The sequence below is a fragment of the Adiantum capillus-veneris genome, chromosome 25, assembly GCF_014529385.1.
Source record: "Adiantum capillus-veneris isolate H3 chromosome 25, ASM1452938v2, whole genome shotgun sequence".
In the NCBI taxonomy this organism is placed as follows: Eukaryota; Viridiplantae; Streptophyta; class Polypodiopsida; order Polypodiales; family Pteridaceae; genus Adiantum; species Adiantum capillus-veneris.
In genome coordinates, this window is record NC_140955.1 from 70,057,345 (window position 1) to 70,076,715 (window position 19,371).

Consider the following 19,371-nt stretch of genomic DNA (forward strand, 5'->3'; position numbering starts at 1 on the left):
TACGAACACAAGGAAAAGCCCCTAGGACTGCTAGAAAAAGTACTTGTTACTTCTTGTGGCATTGAATATGAACACACTTTTGTTGTTGTTGACTTTGGCAAGAAGAACAACTATGACATCATTCTGGGAAGACCATTCATGCGACAATTGAAAATGGTCCAAGATTGGGGTTATGACCATATATACCTGAGACATATGGAAACCATAACAAAGATAAACTTGAGGGACCATAGCTATAGGGATGTGACGAGAACACCGGTTGAGGAGTTTGATTCTGCCACAGTAGCAGGATCAGAACTTCCAGCTTGGTTAGGTAAGCCTAAAGACCTGTGGATGTGTGGAGCTTCACAATGTGGTAGCTTGAAACGTGAGGAATGTATCCTAGAGCGGGTTATAGAGGACAGGGACTATATCCCATAACCATTTCGTGAAGAAGAGTTAGAGCCTAAAGACCTGTGGATGTGTGGAGCTTCACAATGTGGTAGCTTGAAACGTGAGGAATGTATCCTAGAGCGGGTTATAGAGGACAGAGACTATATCCCATAACCATTTCCTGAAGAAGAGTTAGAGCTTTTTGGATGGGAACACATCTTGGCTGCTCTAGACGTGTGCGCCGTGGAGAATGCTCCCACAACAAAGTTTTGTGATGAAAATGGCTATGATGTCGTTCCTTATTTTGCAGTGAGTGTAATCTAGGAAAAAGAAGAGAACCAGACATCAACAAGCTCTCAACATAAGGAGAAAACAAAGAAATGTGGAGAATCAAAAGATGAAGAAGACGATGAGTTCTATGACTCTGTACACTTCGAGCTTCAAGAAGATCAACGACCCGGGAATCAATGTCATCGCTACACGAATAAAGTGCATCAAAAGTGGATTCCAAAGTCCTCGGTGAAGACACAGCCACCAAAAGGATCCTCATACATGGCTCCTAATAAGGATGCAAAGACTCAGCTAGGAGGAATACAACCAGAGCAACGAGCTAACAATGCTCTAATCAATGGGCTAGAAAAGTCCTCCAAGAAACTACCACCCACGAGCAAACAGACAGTAACTTTCCACTACCTGCCAAAAAATCAAGGGAAAGTACAAGAAGTCAACCTTGCTGAGGATAGTAGCGATAGTGATGAATCTTACGACATCCCCTATCATCAACTCAGGCCATCACTATCACCAACCCCTTCAACAACAACCATGACATGTCAAAAGAACATGACAACAAGTCAAAGCCAAAAATCTCGACAAATCTGGATACCAAAAAGCCAGATCGGCCAAAAAAACAGATATGGATCAAGAAGACAAAGATCTCTAATGACAAATCACAAGATCCAACCCCAAAAAAAAAACAAGGAAAGCGTGCACGAACGGGTAAGAATATCACAAAGTCTCAAGCTTTCACAACTCAGGTTTGGGCTCCAAAGAAGTTGATTCAAGCACAAAAAAGTCAAGAATTCATTTGGATTCCAAAACAACCACAATATCAACTTTCAAAGCCTGAATCCCGTCACCAACCAAGTGTACAAGGGCTGAAGCAAAGACCACTGTAGACTCACACAATAAAAAGGTGGATCCCAAATAAGTCTCTTCAAACACAAACGAAGCACGGGCAAGTATGGGTTCCCAAATGAGAGCCAGCAACAAAAGAGCCAATAATTGCAAAGAAATGGGTGCCAAAGAAGAACAACAAAACTGCTGCCAGTGCATAGCCGCTTGAATTCTTACAATTCTTCCTATGATTACAGTATAGTTAGAAGAGAGCAAGTCGCTTCAATCAAGCAACGATACAGGAGCTTTAAATACCATTACATTGCTTAGAATAGGAAGCCTCGCCAACAAATGCCAATAAGCAAATTGCTTATACCCACATCTTGCACAACATAAATCTTTTCCATGCATTGGCTGTGTATGCATAATATGGCTACATTACAAGGCCTGCATAGGCACAACTTTTAATTGCCCAAGCACAACACATACCCTTTGCGATACCCTGTCGTAAAGGATGACTCCAAATAGGAAGGGGGGAGGCATTCTGAATGTGGACCTAACATTATGACTATTAGAGGGCAATATTTTGTGAGATGCATTGAATTTTTGCGTTTTATTGTGATAATTTTTTTTGACAAAATTTAGAGTATATGTCCTCATAGTAGTGTTAAAGAGGAGTATGGGGACAAAATCCATATATGAGTCCCTAGGGACATGTGTATAGTCTACATAGCATTTAGATTTCTATTTGAATGATTTTTCTCTTTTTAAGATTTTCTTTGTTTATTATTAAGAAAAAATAGAAAAATTCCATAATTCACATGAAGAAAAGACTGATGAGAGGCCTGAGCACTACAAAGAGAAGAAGGTACAGAGAAACGATGAAACTTCACGAAGTATGTCTCAGCAGCCCCTACAACAGCCGAAGAACTTGTCACAAAGCAGTGTCAACAGGCAACCGATAAGTCATACAAGTCAGAGTCGAGTAGCTACGCCACAAAATGAGTGAGGTGTTAGTCCCAAAGCTTCAAGTAATATTCTCTGTGGTCTAAGCGTCTTAGCTATTCTAGGTACTGCTCAAGCTGGAAGAGTTGAGCATATTTACGTTGTGTCGCTCATGCTGGTATAGGTGAGCAAAAGAGTCGAAGTCTAAGTACTTAAGTCTGGTGAAGTGAAGGAGAAGGTCCAAAAGACACTCACATACTGAGCACAGTGAGATACGAGTGGAGAAACTTCTACATCGAAAACCCTTCTTGGAAAGGTGGAAGCTATTGAGACATCTTTTGATGTCACATGTGCTACATTTATTCCTCAAAACACCCATCATCTCCTTCTTTCACATTGCATGCTTTTGTTGACAAATTTCTCATATGCATATAGAGTGTCCCATAATTGGCACTTGCATCAGGCACTCTTTTTGTGTTTCACCCAAGCACTCACCTTTTATGAACATGTACTTCACGTTCAGCTGCTCAACTCCAATAAGAGCGTATACCAAAGGCATTTGTTTTCCACCGGGTTTTTTCCCTTTGGTCATCCAGGTTTTAGACCCTAATCTAAGGACACCTATCACCATCCTCTTGTACATATTCCTTCTACATCAACAATAAGGAAATGCTACTCAAATCAATTGACAAATGAATTGGAGCACCAATTTCAGATCATAGCATACTTCTCCTCAATGGTGAGTCGAAGAATGGCCTACAATGACAAAGCTGCAGACAACACTAACAACATGATTGCACAGGAACAAAGAAGTCCCCAATGAAGAAGAGCAGACATAAAAGTAATCAGAGGATTTCAAAAGATGAATGGTTATGATGATAGATGTCCGCTCTAATGGATCATAGTTCTTGTTGTGGTTCGACAAAGATACAAGCAGTGCAACAGATGAAGCCAAAACAACAGCAAAGTGTTGACCGCTGGGTCAACAACACAATATAACTCAAGAACAAAGAAGTCCTCAATGATAAAGAGCAGGCATAAGGGTAATCAGAGGATCTCAAAAGCTTGTCCTTCATAATGTGCATCAAATGCTCGGCAGGGTTTTGAACCTCAAATTAGAATAATTAAGTCCTGGATCGGCGTGACAGACAGACTTTGCATTGGAGTGCAACTTGGCCTAAATAAGTTAAGGGTTTAGCCATACAATTTCTACAAAATCCTTACAAAGTTGTCATTGGCTCACAAGATTAGAAAGCCAATCACTCAATTCTACAGATTATAGAAGTTGTTTCTGAGAACCACAAATACTCCAAATTGACAGATTTGCTGGAGCAAGTGATGGATGGAGCTTTCTCTATCCATGATGATAAGAGTCAAGTTAAACAACATTGGGTTCTTTTTGAATTTAGATCTGGCAGTAGACCTATAATGACAGAAACAGATGATGTAGCTCGGAGCGTGGATGCGAAAGACATAAAATTCGTCATCAATTATGATTTCCTGAATCATGTGAAGACTATGTACATCGGATTGGACGAACAAGACAAGCTACTGCAAAGGCTATAGTTTATACTTTCTTTACAACAACAAAACGACAGCAAAGACCACATCGCCATCGACAATCAGGTCATGTCGGGGACGACATAAATGCGGAAGGGGGGAATGTTGACCATTGGGTCAACAACACAACATAACTCAAGTTTCGTACCAAAGTAAGCGCACACGCCGACGCATCTAGGAGCTATTTGTGGTCGTAAGTGTATCAAACAATGTCTGTTTTCTGCATTCTAGTAGTCTATAGAATCGTGGCGACATAAGCTACGCATAGGTACTCATAAATTTCAGTTTCGGGCACTTTCAAAATTCTGCTCTGTCATCCTACGCGTTTTCCGCAGATGGGTTTAGAGTGACGGTTTTGAGTGTAGAAGCTTAGTGACAGGTGTATCCTAGTGAGGGGATGGTGTTCCTTAAGTTTCATACGAATCTGGCATGATTAGGTGAGTTACCTTCCGTATGTGTGTATGTGGCTAGGTGGTGTAGTTGAGAGCAGTGAGGTTCTTGATTGTGGTTTAGTTGGCCTTCCAGAGTGTTGTATGTGTAGGATGGTCTCAGCCTGACAAGCTAAAGAGATTTCCTCCGTGTGCCTATCGTGTCATCTGTGTCCTCGAATGACATTATGTTGATCTAGGTAGTGTTTTCATGCACTTCATGGGTGTGTGAGTCTCTCCCCGTCCAACACCATCATTAGAGATAATGTGACCTAAATATCGAATCTCTTGTAGAAAAAAATTCACTTTTCTTTTGATTAATGAAAAGCTTATTCTCTCTCACAACTTGAAAGGTTACCTGGAGGTGTCACTTGTACTCTTCAAGAGAATTTGGATGGCCTAAAGATTTTTGTCCATCATGAGTTTGAATGCATCTGGAGCATTTGTCAGGCCAAAAGTTGTAAATTATCAAATAGATCTTCTACCCGCAGCACGAAAAATCTATTTTTGATATTGATCACTAAAATCAATGGTGAACAAAATGGAGAGGAGCTAGACCTCACCATCCCTTTTTTTTTTAACGAAGTCATGCACTTGCCTCATGATCATGCACTTGCCTCATGATCTCCTCTTGTTGAGCTTGTGAAACTTGATAAGGAGGCTTTTTAGGTGGTGAGCTTCTTGATAGGAGCTCAATTGCATGGTCACCATCCCTCATGTTAGAGATAGCTCACTAGGGATGTCATCAATGAAACCATCTTGGAATCCATTTAGAAAATTAGACAACTCTAAATCCTCTTGATTCCCTTTATTGCAGGGATATGGTGTTCCCCAACTCATTAGCATCTATGTACATGGTCTTTTCCTTGTAGGTGAAGTAGATTCTTCTTTCAAGGAACTTCATGTTGGAAGCCATGCGGTTAAACCATGGTGCCCCAACGATAACATTATCATGTTTGAGAGGGAAGATGAAGAAATCCTTTTTGTCCACATAGCTTTGGACATGAAGCCTTAATTTTCCAATTAAGGAAGTAAATGAGACGTCTTGTCCCTTGATCTAGCTCCATTGGCTTTCAATGCATCTCCTATCTTGTGGGCTTGTATGCCTAGCTTAGTTGTCAACTCCGTGGATATGAAGTTGTGGGTTGAACTAGGATCAAAAAAAATAAAGTCATCATGCTCTTGCATCTTTCTCCAAGCATAGGAAAGGAGAAATCCTTGGCAATGAGCATCCTCTTTTGGAGCTTCAAACATAGAGACTCTAGGACTCTCATTACGGGCAATTCTCTTGGGGCAAGGACGATAACCATGGCCTTGCTCCCCACACTTAAAACATTTGTGGTCCTTACTAAAAGCTTCTAGCTCTTTAGGAGAGTTTTATATTTACCTTTGTAAACTCCCTTCTCCTTGGATTGATTGTTGTTGTTGTTGGAATAGCCTTGGTAAGAATTTTGGGCATTGGTTTTCCTCTTGGCATCACTTTTGTCTTTATTTTCCATGGGCTTGACATTCCGTCTAGCCTCTTGTTGGAAATTGATGCGCGAAGAAACCATGGTGTGGTGGATTACTTTAGTGATAGAACCAGGCCATTGAGAGTTGAAAAACTCGGCCATCTCTTTGGGTAATCCTGCACAGAATTGTTGCTTTTGCTTGGCAAAGTCTATCTTTTGAAAGATAGCATCCTTGAGATGTAAATCCCAAAACTTGTCCACGTATTTGTGGATAGACTCATTAGAGAGAAGCTTTAAACTTCACCATTTGGGAAGCACTTTGTCCTTTGCATTACTTGCAAGGAATTGCTTCATGATGGAAACTCGTAGAGTCTTCCATGTCTTTGGGGCTTCGTCGTTGCCACAAAGGCTAGCCCACCATTGACAAACCAATTTTTGGAAGTGCATAGCTACATGGTGTAGCTTGGAGGACTCCGTGAAGCCCTCGTCTCCAAAGGCCGCATCAAATTGCTGGATGAAGGCCAATACTTTGTTGGTAGCACCAAAGGTGCCATCATAGGTGAGAAAAGAGATACTCTTTCCTCCCTCTTTGAACTTCTTTAACTTTTGTGACCTTTGCCATGCAGGGTAAGATCCCCTCTTGTATTCTCTAGGAGAATAGCCATAGCTTTCATCAGTAGAGTAGGAACGTGAAGAAGAAGGAGAAGAGGGTGACCTATTTCTTGCCCTTTTCTTCCTTTGTTTCCTCTCTTCCCTTTTGGAGTGACGAGGAGAAGAACTATGGGTTAACCGTTTCCTCTTGGGAGGAGTGGCGATCATCTAGACCGCCATCTTCATGGAGCCACATCTTTTGAGGAACTTAGGGAGTCATTACTTTCTCGTTCTTTGGATTCCTCCTCTCATATAAGTGAGAGTCTTCTTTTGGGGGTCTCACCAAGAGGCCTCCTAAGCTCTTTCTCCTCTTTGAGAGGAAAGGAAATCCCATAAGCACGAAGTTTTTGAGTAACTTCGGCTTGCAAAGAGGGATTTCCCATAGCTTGTTGCAACCTAGTAACAATATAATTAACAAACATAGGGGCATCATCATTAACGCCTTCATGTGCAAAATCAAAGTTATCAATGTTCATTCTACTCTCTTGGTTATTGTCAGCCATGTTAATTAAACTTATGTGTTTACTTAGTGTATGCTTTGGCAATTCAAAACCTTACTTGCTACTCCTCTTAGCCTTTGAAAATAGGCACTTAAGTATCTACACCCACGGCTCGAATTGGTTAATTATAGAGAGTAGTGGAGTGAGTCTAACATAGCGAAGTTGTCGAGGGATAGCTCCTTTCGGACTTCTTATGGCTCAATAATGGTAAAGCCATAGGCAAGTCTAAAAAGACTCCATTATTAAGACCAAATCTCCCGAGGTGTGCACCATATCCCACATAGTGGGGTTAACAAAACCGATAATAGATCCCATACCTACTTACCCTAATATAATTAACAAAAACAACCATTAATAGTCTACTTAAGGACCTCTCTCTTAAGCAAGAAAAGAGAAACCAAATGCTTTGATACCAATGTAATGGAAATTGCCTATGAACTTTGAGAGTAGCAAAATTAGGAAATTAGGTAAAGCACTTTTGAGAGATTCTTTGTGAGCATAGCGGGGGTTGAACTTAATTGATGGTAGCAACATAAACATGGTACTTAGTTAGCTTGGCATGAACAATACTTTTTCAAGAGAGAGAGTTTAGAGAACATGACAATAATTGAGGATCAAATTCATATGGAGCCGGTCCCCCCTCCAATAGGCATCTGTATTATAATTTCTCCCATCTTTGTGTTTCTTGTAACCTAGGTGATGCAATGAAGATGGAAAGCTTCATGCATCACAAGCATAACATAAACTTGAAGAAAGCATTAACTATCCCAACCCTCAATCCCAAGGCCTCAAACACCTTCGAAGGTGGAGAGAGCTAGCGGGGAATGAGGATAGGGAAGAGGAAGAAGAAACATTCCACACGAGAAAGAAATAGTTCCTCACTTATCATTACTCTTCTTGCTAGCATACATAATAGCATAGTAATGAAGATGGAGAAGCTGGCAAGCTTAAGCATTGAAGCATGACTCTTGGTTGGATTTGCATACCATAGCCAAGAGTGTTGATGTAGGCTCTCACTTCTCACAAGCTTGGAGAAGGAGGTGGTGTTCCTCAACTTTCACCAAGTGAGAATGCCCTTGCCAATGAGTGTGTTTGTGGAGTATATCCCCCTAGCACCCCTCCTTCCTTGCTTTGGGCAAAATTTCTACATGCTGCAAGCTCATTGGACCCCTCTCCCCCTAGCCAATTACATGCAACCTGCAAGCACATGGGTAGTCTTTTGACAAGTGTCCTCCTTACCCCTTAGAGAGAGAGAGATTGAAACTATTTAGTTATTTTTTGGATGGAATTAGAAGCTCATTGGAACCCTCTTTAGCCCAACCAATAGCATTCAAGCACACCATGTGGTGAAGCTTAGTGAGAGTCTGACATGTGTCCCATGTGCTCTTTTAGAATTCCCCTAGCTTTGAGATTTTTATGCATAGGAAGTTCCTCAAGAAACTTCCTCATTAAGTGTGTAGGTTCTCTTTTTGACTCAAGCATCTTACCCCCCATGCATAGGAAGCTTCTCAAGCAACTTCCTCATTAAATGTGAACAGGACCTCAAGTACCTTAGTCATCAAGCATGACAAGCACCTTAGGTGAAGTTCCCACCTCAAGCACAACCCTAACTTGCTTGGGTTTAGGTTGGGTTCCCACCTCAAGCACAGCCCTAGCTTGCTTAAGTTTAGGTCAGATTCCCACCTCAAGCATAGCCCTAGCTTGCTTAAGTTTAGGTTAGGTTCCCACCTCAAGCTCAGCCCTAGCTTGCTTAAGGTCAAAGGACTTTAAACACTAACTATTGGAGGTCTTTAATGAAGCTAACCTAAGGTTTTTTAAGTTGCATTAGTTAACCTTGCTCTTTGACAGACCATCTCTCATTTGGACCCTTTTACCATTGGTTCCGTGTTGGGATAGATCCGTAAGCACATGTATATATTCTAACCCTTGTTCCTGTTTGTTATCCCACATTAAATGATTAGTTTAATATGAGAAAATCATTTGGGTTGGTTAGATATTAAATATTTTATGACACCATTGTGTATGCAAGACAAACGATCCCCCATGACATGTCTTTTACCAGGTCTCACCGCAATGGTAAAATCAAACTCAAGGAGAATTAACAACCATTGTGTAATTCTTTCCGTGGAATAAGGTTTATTTACTAGATACAACAAGGCTTGATGATCCACATAGAAAACAAACTTGCTGGCAAACAAGAAGGTAGTAGCAAAATGGTTTCACTTCGTAAATCATAGCTAAACCTTCCCGCTCTGTAGCAGTGTAGTTTCTCTCAGCATCATTCAATTGACAGCTTGCAAAGCTAATGGGGTAGTCCAATTTATGTTCTCCTGGTCGAGCTAGAACACACCCAATAGCAAAGTTTGATGCATAAATATGAACATGGAAAATTACATTCCAATTGGGCACTCGTAGAATGGGAGCCCTTGTCAAGGTCTTTTTCAATGACTCATAAGCATGGTCACACTCCGTGGTCCAGTGGAACTCAAGAAGAAGCTTGTACAAAGGACGAACTATCTCAGAAAAGTTTAAAATAGACCATTAACCCAAAATTGTCATTTGAAAGGGTTTAAGGAGATGTGATACCATCTGCACTTCTCAAACTTTTTGTAAACATGATAGATGTTCTTTTCAAGAAGAATAAACACAAAGGTCATCTAAGAAAGCTTCACAAAACTTCCTCAAATATTCTCTAAAAGCGGTGTTTATTAATCTTTGGAAGGTAGCGGGAGCATTGGTTAAGCCAAAAGCCATAACCCGAAATGCGGACACTCCAAATTTGGTTATAAAAGCCATTTTAGCTTGGTCCTCTATTGCAATTGTGATTTGATTGTATCCAGAGTACCCATCTAAAAAGCTATAAGCTTCCTTTCCTACAACTTTTTCAAGCACATGTTCTCAATATGGCAAGGGGTAACGGTCCCTCCTAATCGTGTCATTGACCTTCTTGAGATACATGCACACTCTGAGTTTTCTACTATTTTTTAGTACAATCACTATTGGAAACACCCATTCAGAGTGCTCAATACGGTATATGAATCCGCATTTGACAAGCTTTCAATCTCTTCCTGAACAATATTTTCTTACATAGAATTCATTGGATAGGGTGGTTGATGGACTCGTTTAGCCATGCTATTCATGGGGATTATGTGTTGCACCATGGAAGGTTGAACACCTTTCCTATCATGATATGTCCAAGAAAATATATCCTTGAATTCCTTGAGAAGTTCTTTAAGTACAAACTCTTCAGTATCTGTCAGATCTTGGGCAATGAAAATAGGTTTAGACTCTTCTCTTGGGTCTGCTAACTCTATTTCCTTGGACCATCATAGACTCCATTACTTCCATCAATACATTTTCTTTGAGCCTTTGTATACACAACCTTACATTCCTTTGTGGTGTAGGATTTGAAATATTCAGGTGCAGGGTGTAAGTCTGTGGGGTCTTGTTGTTCTATGGACTGTGATTTCTCTTTCGCTTACTTTTTTTGTTGAGCTAACTCTCGATTTTGTAGTCTCCTTACGATACAGCTCAACTTTGGATTCTCTGTAGCCTCTAGCTGTGCGATGTCAATGGGTTGTGGACTATACCACGTAACACCCTGAAGGTATTCACCCCAGTTATCTCCCAGCTTCCGATAAGCATCACATGTTCCTATATAATTAATCCATTCCGCGGTAGATTTCTTTTCATTTATTCTCGCACACACATTTGCTCGATATCGTCGCCTCTTATATCTCTTACTCTTCTTGTCTAATTTTTTATTACGGCTAGTGAAGAGTCACTATATGAATCGCTACTTGTGTCTTCTGCTCTCCTGGAGAGATTGTCATCTAGGGTATCATTGGGCCTGAATGGTTTGTCCTCACATTTGTATTAAGATTTAACTCGGATACTTTGTCCTCAGAGTCAATTTCAATTGATGATTCTGACTCCGAATCGTGTGGGCTATAGTCTTGTGAGACGCTACTGATTCCAAAGTCAGTCAAGCCTTCATCATGTAGGTCATCAAAAGCTATATGCATTGCTTCTAGCATATTTAAGGGTACAAGTTGTGGCATTTCATCCCCTCAGGCGTTACCCAGGTCATCCCCCTATTTTCCCAAGCATCTATGGTTGCTGCTAGGTGGAACCAATCCACATTGTCAGACCTTGATCTTAAGATCTTCTAGCATCCTAATAGGTTTAACAATAGTCCCATTGGTGGCCATCTTTACTACTATGTTTGTGGTCTCAAGGTGAAATCTTCCCATAGTTTCCATCAATTTTTAGTCACAATGTTAAGCCCAACGCCACCATCAAGGATTCCATTCACAGTTAATCCCTTGGTAGTGATTGGTATGGTCGCATCGGATTCATCGCCCTCAAAGTATTGTCCCAACTTGTTAACAGGTATTTTTATAACAGAGTTTTCATCTAGGTTGGGCTATAGATCTAAGTATTCCTCCTCTATTGGCATCTCCCTAGCTCCAGCCATTTGTGAAAATTATGGTATCCCGACTTTCAATTGTCCATTGAGGAAAGCTCAAAGAGCTAAGAATTCTTAGCTCGGGGTCTCCATATAGTTTGGACATGATGGTGGTTCTCACTAGTGAAGCCAAGAAATCCATCAATTTGGCAATATTTAACGGCACCTTTTGGGCTTCGGTCCTTTGACATGAGGAAGATGGGATCTCCATTTCTTTGATAGGGTCAGGTAGTCCCTCCGTAAACATTCTTTACAACAAGAAGTGAGTGCGTCCACTTTCCCATGACATTAAATCATTTTCTTCTTGGATGAAACTAGGTTTGGCTAGGGGTCTATGGACTTTGGGAGGTTGTTGTTGCATAGGGAACACTGTGTTTGTAATTTGGATCTGCCTAGGTGCTAGCTCTAGATCCCTTTGGGTATCTTCTACCAAACTCCTTAATTGCTTGCATTGCTTGATCTCCTTTGTAGGGTTTGGGTAAGTTCTTATCTTCTTCTTGGCTTGTGGCCATTGTGGCTCATGACGATCTTCCTTGTTGGTTTCTTTCCTAGTGGTTGTTTTGATCTCCATGGTTTCACTTGAATAAGAATCCTCTCCAGTGTCGTTTATATATACGGGGTCGTCCGTAAGATCCTTTTGTGCTTGTCAACAAAAACTTTTTGTCTTTGTTGAGAGATGGATATAGCCTCTTTAATCTTTTGAAAAGATTCTTATAGATCACAGCTATGCTCATCAGAGACTTTTAGGTCTTCCCTCAATGATTTCAAAAGGTGCTTTTCTCATAGGAGTATGTACAATATGATTGTACACATACTCTACAAGAGGTAAGTACTTTTTCCATTGTGAGTGTTGATCTACTTATATAACATAAGTCTTTATTAGATCGAGTATCGTAAAATTGGCTATTTCACTTTGGCCATCCGTTTGTGGGTGTGATAGGCCAAAGAGAAGTTCAATTTTGAACCTACATTTTCAAAGAGACCTTTCTAGAAATTACTGACCATTCTAGGATCTTTGTCTGACATGATGGATGTTGGAAATCCATGGTGTTTGAAAATTTGAGATATGAAGAGAGTTGCCATTTGATGTGCTTTAATAGTCTTTTTGACCGAAATAAAGTGTTCTTGCTTGCTAAATCTGTCGACTATTGTCTATATTTCTCTATTCCCATGGATAGACTTGGATAATCCAAAGATAAAATCCATGGATATACTCTCCCATGGTGAATAAGGAATTGGCAATGGCTGGAGTAATCTAGGTTGCTTCCCTCTATCATACTTAGTCTTTTGGCATACTACACATTTTGAAACATACTCTTGTATGTCCACTTTCATTGTAGGCCAATAGAAGTACGTCTCTATTCCTTGAAGAGTAGGTTGATATGCCTCTATGCCCCACATAGGGAGGAGCATGGGATTCATACATGACTTTCTCACGAAGGGAGTGGGTAGCACATAGCCTATTTCTGTGGAGAAGATAAACCATCTTGCAGGGTGAATGGTTCCTCTTTCTTCCCCAAAGCAAGGACTGACATTATGTCTCTAAAGTCAAGGTCAATAGCATACTCATCTATCATAGAAGATAGATCATTGTGAGTTGCTATAGACACCGCATTAACTTTTGGTCTCGTTGGTGAAAGTTCATTGGCCACTTGATTATGCTTACCAGTAATGTGAGCCATATGAAAATTAAATTACGAAAGAAAATTTGACGACTCACTTGTTTGTGTCATGAAGTACTTGAGAGATTTTGGTAGTCTTTTGTAAAATAAATGAAGTCCCCAATAGATAGTGCTTCCATGTGTCTAGGGCATGTAGAATAGCCAAAAGCTCTTTCTCATAAATTTCTAAGACTCGTTCATCTATGCTATGGCATGCCCTTCTTGAAGCAAGACTGCTCCAAAGCAATCACCACAAGCATCACATTGAACCTCAAATGAATTTGAGAGATCTGGAAGCATAAGGATTGGTTGGGAGGTAAGCTTCTCTTTGAGCTTGTCAAAAGCATTGTTCTCCTTAGCAGTCCATGAATGCTTAACGTTCTTCTTTGTTAAGTCATGTAATTGTTAGCAGCGGCTAACACATGCTACACCAATTATGCACCAAATATTTCCTATTTACATTGTATAAGGTCTTGGGCTCATTGGGAGCTCCAAATTATATATGATATCTAGAGGGTGAAAACTTAATCCCATAGTAGAAAGGATTGTGGTGCAAGCCTTTCTAATAAATCCTTTATGCAAGGAGGATTCATTCTTGAGTAATCATTATTGAGGATCCATTCTTGAGAGCTCTCTCTCCCTTGAGTGTCCACTCTATGGATGGCCTAGCCTTGAGTTTAATGCCATGCTTGAGAGGCTAATGTTAATCCATTGTAAATAGAGAATCATTCCTTAATGTAATCTCTACTTTCTTCATGAGTCTTAATTCTTCTATATTTCATTATGTCATGAAGTAGTTTCACCTTATCATTATTCTAGATTTGAGTGTGTGTGATGACTTCTTACTTATTGACCACTTCTATCCTTCTATGAGCACTTGATTTCCGATATTTAGCATCTCTACTTAGGTTGATTAAGTTGGTTCTTAATCTTGTGATAAGTGTATGTGCTTTATTGTTTGCTTGTGTGTGGATGGGTTTAATGAAACTCTAGCACCATTCACCTTGTGTCTGTAGCTTTAGATGAAGTACCTTGACTGGCATGTGGTGATTGGAGAGGCCAACATTTGGTGCCGTTGTTGGGATCGATAACCTAAGCTATTGAGTATAAGATGTTTATAATAGAGTAATTTCATTGGTTTTGAGTGTGTGTAGCTCAATTTTGGTTTGATTTAATGATGTGTGTGCAAATAATTGAAGCTAATTTTTGAGTTATGAATACCCCAAACCCATTAAATACACACTAGTGAAATTGAGGGTTTGAGGTATTCATAACTCAAAAATTAGCTTCAATTACTTGCACACACATCATCAAATCAAACCAAAATTGAGTTACACACACTCAAAACCAATGAAATTAGTAGAGAAATTACTCTATTGTAAACATTCTATGCTCATTAGCTTAGGTTATCGATCCCTAACAACGGCGTCAAATGTTGGAGCGAATGGTAACATAACCTTATCAACCCAAGACCAACAAAATTATCAACCCTAGGATTGGAAACCTAGCTAGTACATGAAAGCATGCGCATCATTAATTGAATTAGAGGATTCAAAAGAATGCTCTTCCAATGCAATAGAGATTAGCCATGAATCACTAATTATAATCACATCATTAATCAAGCATCACCTACATACATTAAGCCCACCAAAGTCCGACTTGCCATAGACTAGAATATCAAAGCACACTCTTGATAAAAACACACTAATTGCATTGGTGTTGGCGTCTCAAATCACCACATGCCAATCAAGGTACTTCATCAAAATCTACACACAATGTGAATGGTGCTAGAGTTTCATTAAACCAATCCACTCACAAACAAACAATAGGGCACATTCATTAATCACAAGATTAAGAAACAACTTAATCAACGTAATTATATATGTTAAATATCGCAAATCCAGTGCTCCTAGAAGGATAGGAGTGGTCAATAAGGAAGTAGTCATCACACACACTCAAATCTAGAATAATGATAATGTGACTACTTCATGACATAATGAAATATAAAAGAATTAAGACTCATGAAGAAAGTAGAATTACATTAATGAATGCTTCTTTATTTACAATGGATTAGCACTAGCCTCTTGAGCATGGGCATTAAGCTCAATGCTAGGCCATCCATAGAGTGGACACTCAAAAGAGAGAGAGACATCTCTCAAGAATGGATCTTCAAGAATAAAGCCTCCTTTCATAAAGGCTTTCTTATAAAGGTTTGCACCACAATCCTTTCTACTATGGGATTAAGTTTGAGCCTAGCATATACAATTTGGAATTCTCAATGAGCACAAGACCTTATACAATGTGGATAGGAAATGTTGTGTACATCCATAGCAAACCTCTCGCTTGGTGCATAATTGGTGTAGCATGTGTTAGCCATTGCTAAAATTCTCCCCTTCCTAATTTGGCCGCTGCTAACATTCTTCCCTTCCTAATTTGGCGCATGTCCTCGTATGCCGGTAAAGCAAAACACGCTGATATGGTAGAAAGCAAGTCCATGGAAGAAATGTTGAGCTACAAAACATAAAACAAGTAATGAGTATCAAAGGCCAACAAGGATGAATAAAACATGAAGTATAATGAACAATCATGGAAAGTGACTTTTTTGTTTCTATAAGATGGGTCACTCATAGTCAAAAACTAAACAACATAAAGCAAAAAAATACCTAAACTATTCTGAAGATTAAACCACTTGAAATTTCAGTTTTATGCATGAAACACAAGCAATCAATTATGACCCTAGGCTAATGCAAGTTCATGAATCTACTAGCATATAAACTATATGACCAATCTTAATAAAGCATCCAATTCTATCATGTCTACGGGCTATAAAAAAGCTTCTAATCTATTAGTACATTGTCATAGCTTTTTGAAGCTGATGAAGTTTTGTTTTTATCATTCGTAAAAAAAAGTAAAGCACAATACAAGGCTATCACTCCAAGGAAAATCTAGTTAGAACTCTCGGCTCCTTTCGATGGCTACTGTGAATTCTTACCCATTCAAGGAAAAGTTGAGAGACAGTGTTTTGAATTTTGAAAATTTCCAAGCTCAAGTCAAAGATCAGGGATGGTAATACCCTCCTATCTAAAAAAATTTATTTATATATTTTTTACCAGGGGCTTGAGTCGAAAATTGTGATGACAATGTAGGAGAGGTGTGTCTCGCACTGTTTGTGATCAACCATAGGACGGGCAATGAGGAGCCTCAGCCTCAAGGGCTCACAGAAGATTGAACTAGCATTGTGTGTGTAGGTTGTAACTTGTCGGTGTGTGTAATTGAAGAGCGACGTCATCAGTGGTGGCAGAGATTGAAGAGTGTAAAAGTGTGTTGGGTATTGAAATCCAACACGAAAAGCACAGATTGTGTTTGTGATTGTGGGGTTTTATCTGCTTGCACCACATTGCCTCACGACTCTGGTGAGATAGCGGCCCGCGCTATGCTGGGCGGGGTCCAAGGGAGCTGTGGGTAGTATGAGACAAATTAGGCATGTGCTCATTCCTGGCATGTGCTCATTCACCTGCAGTTTAGGGAGTCAGCAAGTGAGTAATTGGGTGGGTGTGAGTAGCCAAGTGGGCCAGCCGGGTTGAAATCAAGAACAAGTGGCTCAGGTCTCAGGGAATCATGATTCATAAGTATGTATGCATGTTATTCGCAAACAAGGTAAGCTATGGGGCCGTTCATTCTGGCTGCGAGGCAAGAAAAAAATGAGACAAAAATGTGAAGTGGGATCACTTTCAGATGCATGCAATGTGCTCATTGAGAGCTGAGCGGGGTGTGTGAGATAAAGTTGTGATTATGGCATCCTGGTGATTCTAGCAATGTTGGCATACAACGCTTTAACTGCGAGTCACTAGTAGATATTCCCAACAAAACACATTTATGAAAGAAAGCAACAAATCAGCGAGAGTGGGTCCGCGAGGTGTAGGTACCACTGGCAACAAAAGCAAAGTCAAGCCCTTCTATACTTTGTATGGGCAAGGTAGGCTGCTCCTAAGCTCAAATCTCCTAATTTAAACTCGTTTTTTTTATTCATTTGTTCAAAGTTCTCTAAAGGTCCTTATTAAGCTTATTAGGGTATCTTACCCACCCACATTATCTAGAGCATCTAAGGGGCATTCCCATTCACACAATTTGACCCATGAAGCACTAATCACACCCATATACTTTAAAGAATCAATGCACAATTTGGCATTGTTGCAGTTGACACTCAATTGGGAAATGTATGTATGCAAAATTAATGCATATGTTTTACTCAATTGAACATCCTAATTGTATTACCAAGCATTGAGCCTTGTGTTGCTCATTTCAACATCACAATCATTCAAAACCCAATAGGATTCTTCATTTGGGTTTGACAGGCTGCACACATGTAGTGTCTTGTCTCAACTTGATTCACACGTACACAATTCGATGCAAAAAAAATTATGCAATTAATCCATCGATTTCTCATTGAAATGCTCAAATTGCACACTCGATCAAGCATAAATGAATGCACACATGCTTAATTTCTAAAAATTTAACACTATTTTGACCCAATCAAGCAATGCACACTCAAAAATTAAGCACAAAAGTTCAAATTTGACTCAATTGGAAATGCATTTAGGTTACACCACCTAATGATTGCACGCATTTTTGATGAACATTTCACAATCAAAAAGCATTTGGATGTCCCAATTGGTAACCAATCATTGAAATGAAGTGGTCTTGAATGGACACACACACTCAAATTTTGCCCAAATTGTTGGCAATTAGACATATTCAATGATTGAATTAGCCTAACATACACATCACTTACATGTTTGCTTACTCATATATCATCAATTTCATCAATTCTTATGCATGCACACTATAGATTATGTGCACACACACACATGAATTTTATGGCACTTTCTTTTCTCTTTGATGCATTACACACAATGATTTTTATGCACACACATGAATTCTTGATCATAATTAAGCATTATCGTGACACCCACAAAGTTCATTAGTCAAAATAGACCATCAATTAAATTCCAAAACAATCAAATTAGGTGCAAAGTGTAGGTCAATTGATTTACACACCTAATTTCAGCAAATAATTAGTACACATTGAACCACATTAATCAAACAAGAATTGACATGACCAAGTGAGTGCACTTACATCATAATCACACTTCAAGTTATTATTTTGCTCCACGCGAAGATGCATCATTGCACAGACAAGTGTGTGCAACATCAAATCGGCCCAAAAATTAACCATTGTAGGCCAAAAATCAAACACTTAAATCATCAAGTTAGGCATGGATTAGCACAAAGAACTTGATAAAAGTATTGATTCCACCTCTTATAAGGGGATTGAACATACATTACACATCAAATGTAAGCAGTTAGGTTAGCAAAGCTAGTCAAAATTTAGTAAAAATTAGCATAGAATTAGTACAATTAGCATGAAAGTGAAGCAAAATTAGTAAACGTTACTATCAAATTAGTGAAATTGGGAGTGGAATTTGGAGTAATAACTCAAAAATTGGCTTCAGTTATTTGCACAGACATCATCAAATCAAACCAAAATTGAGTTACACACTCTCAAAACCAATGAAATTAGTAGTGAAATTACTCTATTCTAAACATCCTATACTCACTATCTTAAATTATTGATCACCGGCAAAAAGGGCGCCACATGTTGGGGACAATTGTAATGATAGCTCTTTTTTGGCTCTCTGTAATTGCCATGTTGAGATACCTCTCTGTCAAAATCACTCAAACATTGTGGCTATCCCTACCTTTTCATTGTACATATGCGTGTGTGAGTTAGAGGACTTTCTTCATATCTCCTTAAAAAACTCAGCTAGCTAGTCATTAAGCTAGTTGAGCCAAAAAATTAAAAAAAATTAAAAAAATACACAAAAAAAATTTATGACCATTTGTGTGTAAATATTTTATTATCTATAGCGCTTAAATATAGGGATTTTTATTATAATTATTTTAGTATTTATTTAAATATTTTTAATTAGGTTGGCGTTATTTACATAAGTATGTTATGTACACCATTACCATAATTCTCTTATCATTATAAATAGTCTTTATTATATTAATACATATTTTCATCAAAGCGTCTCCAAATCATGGTGTGAACCCACTCCGAGAAAAAATCACAAAAAATCTCTTGTACTAAATTACTAATAACATATTTTTCTTACTTCTTGTAAATAGTCTTATATCAATAAAAACAAATGACGGTCTCCT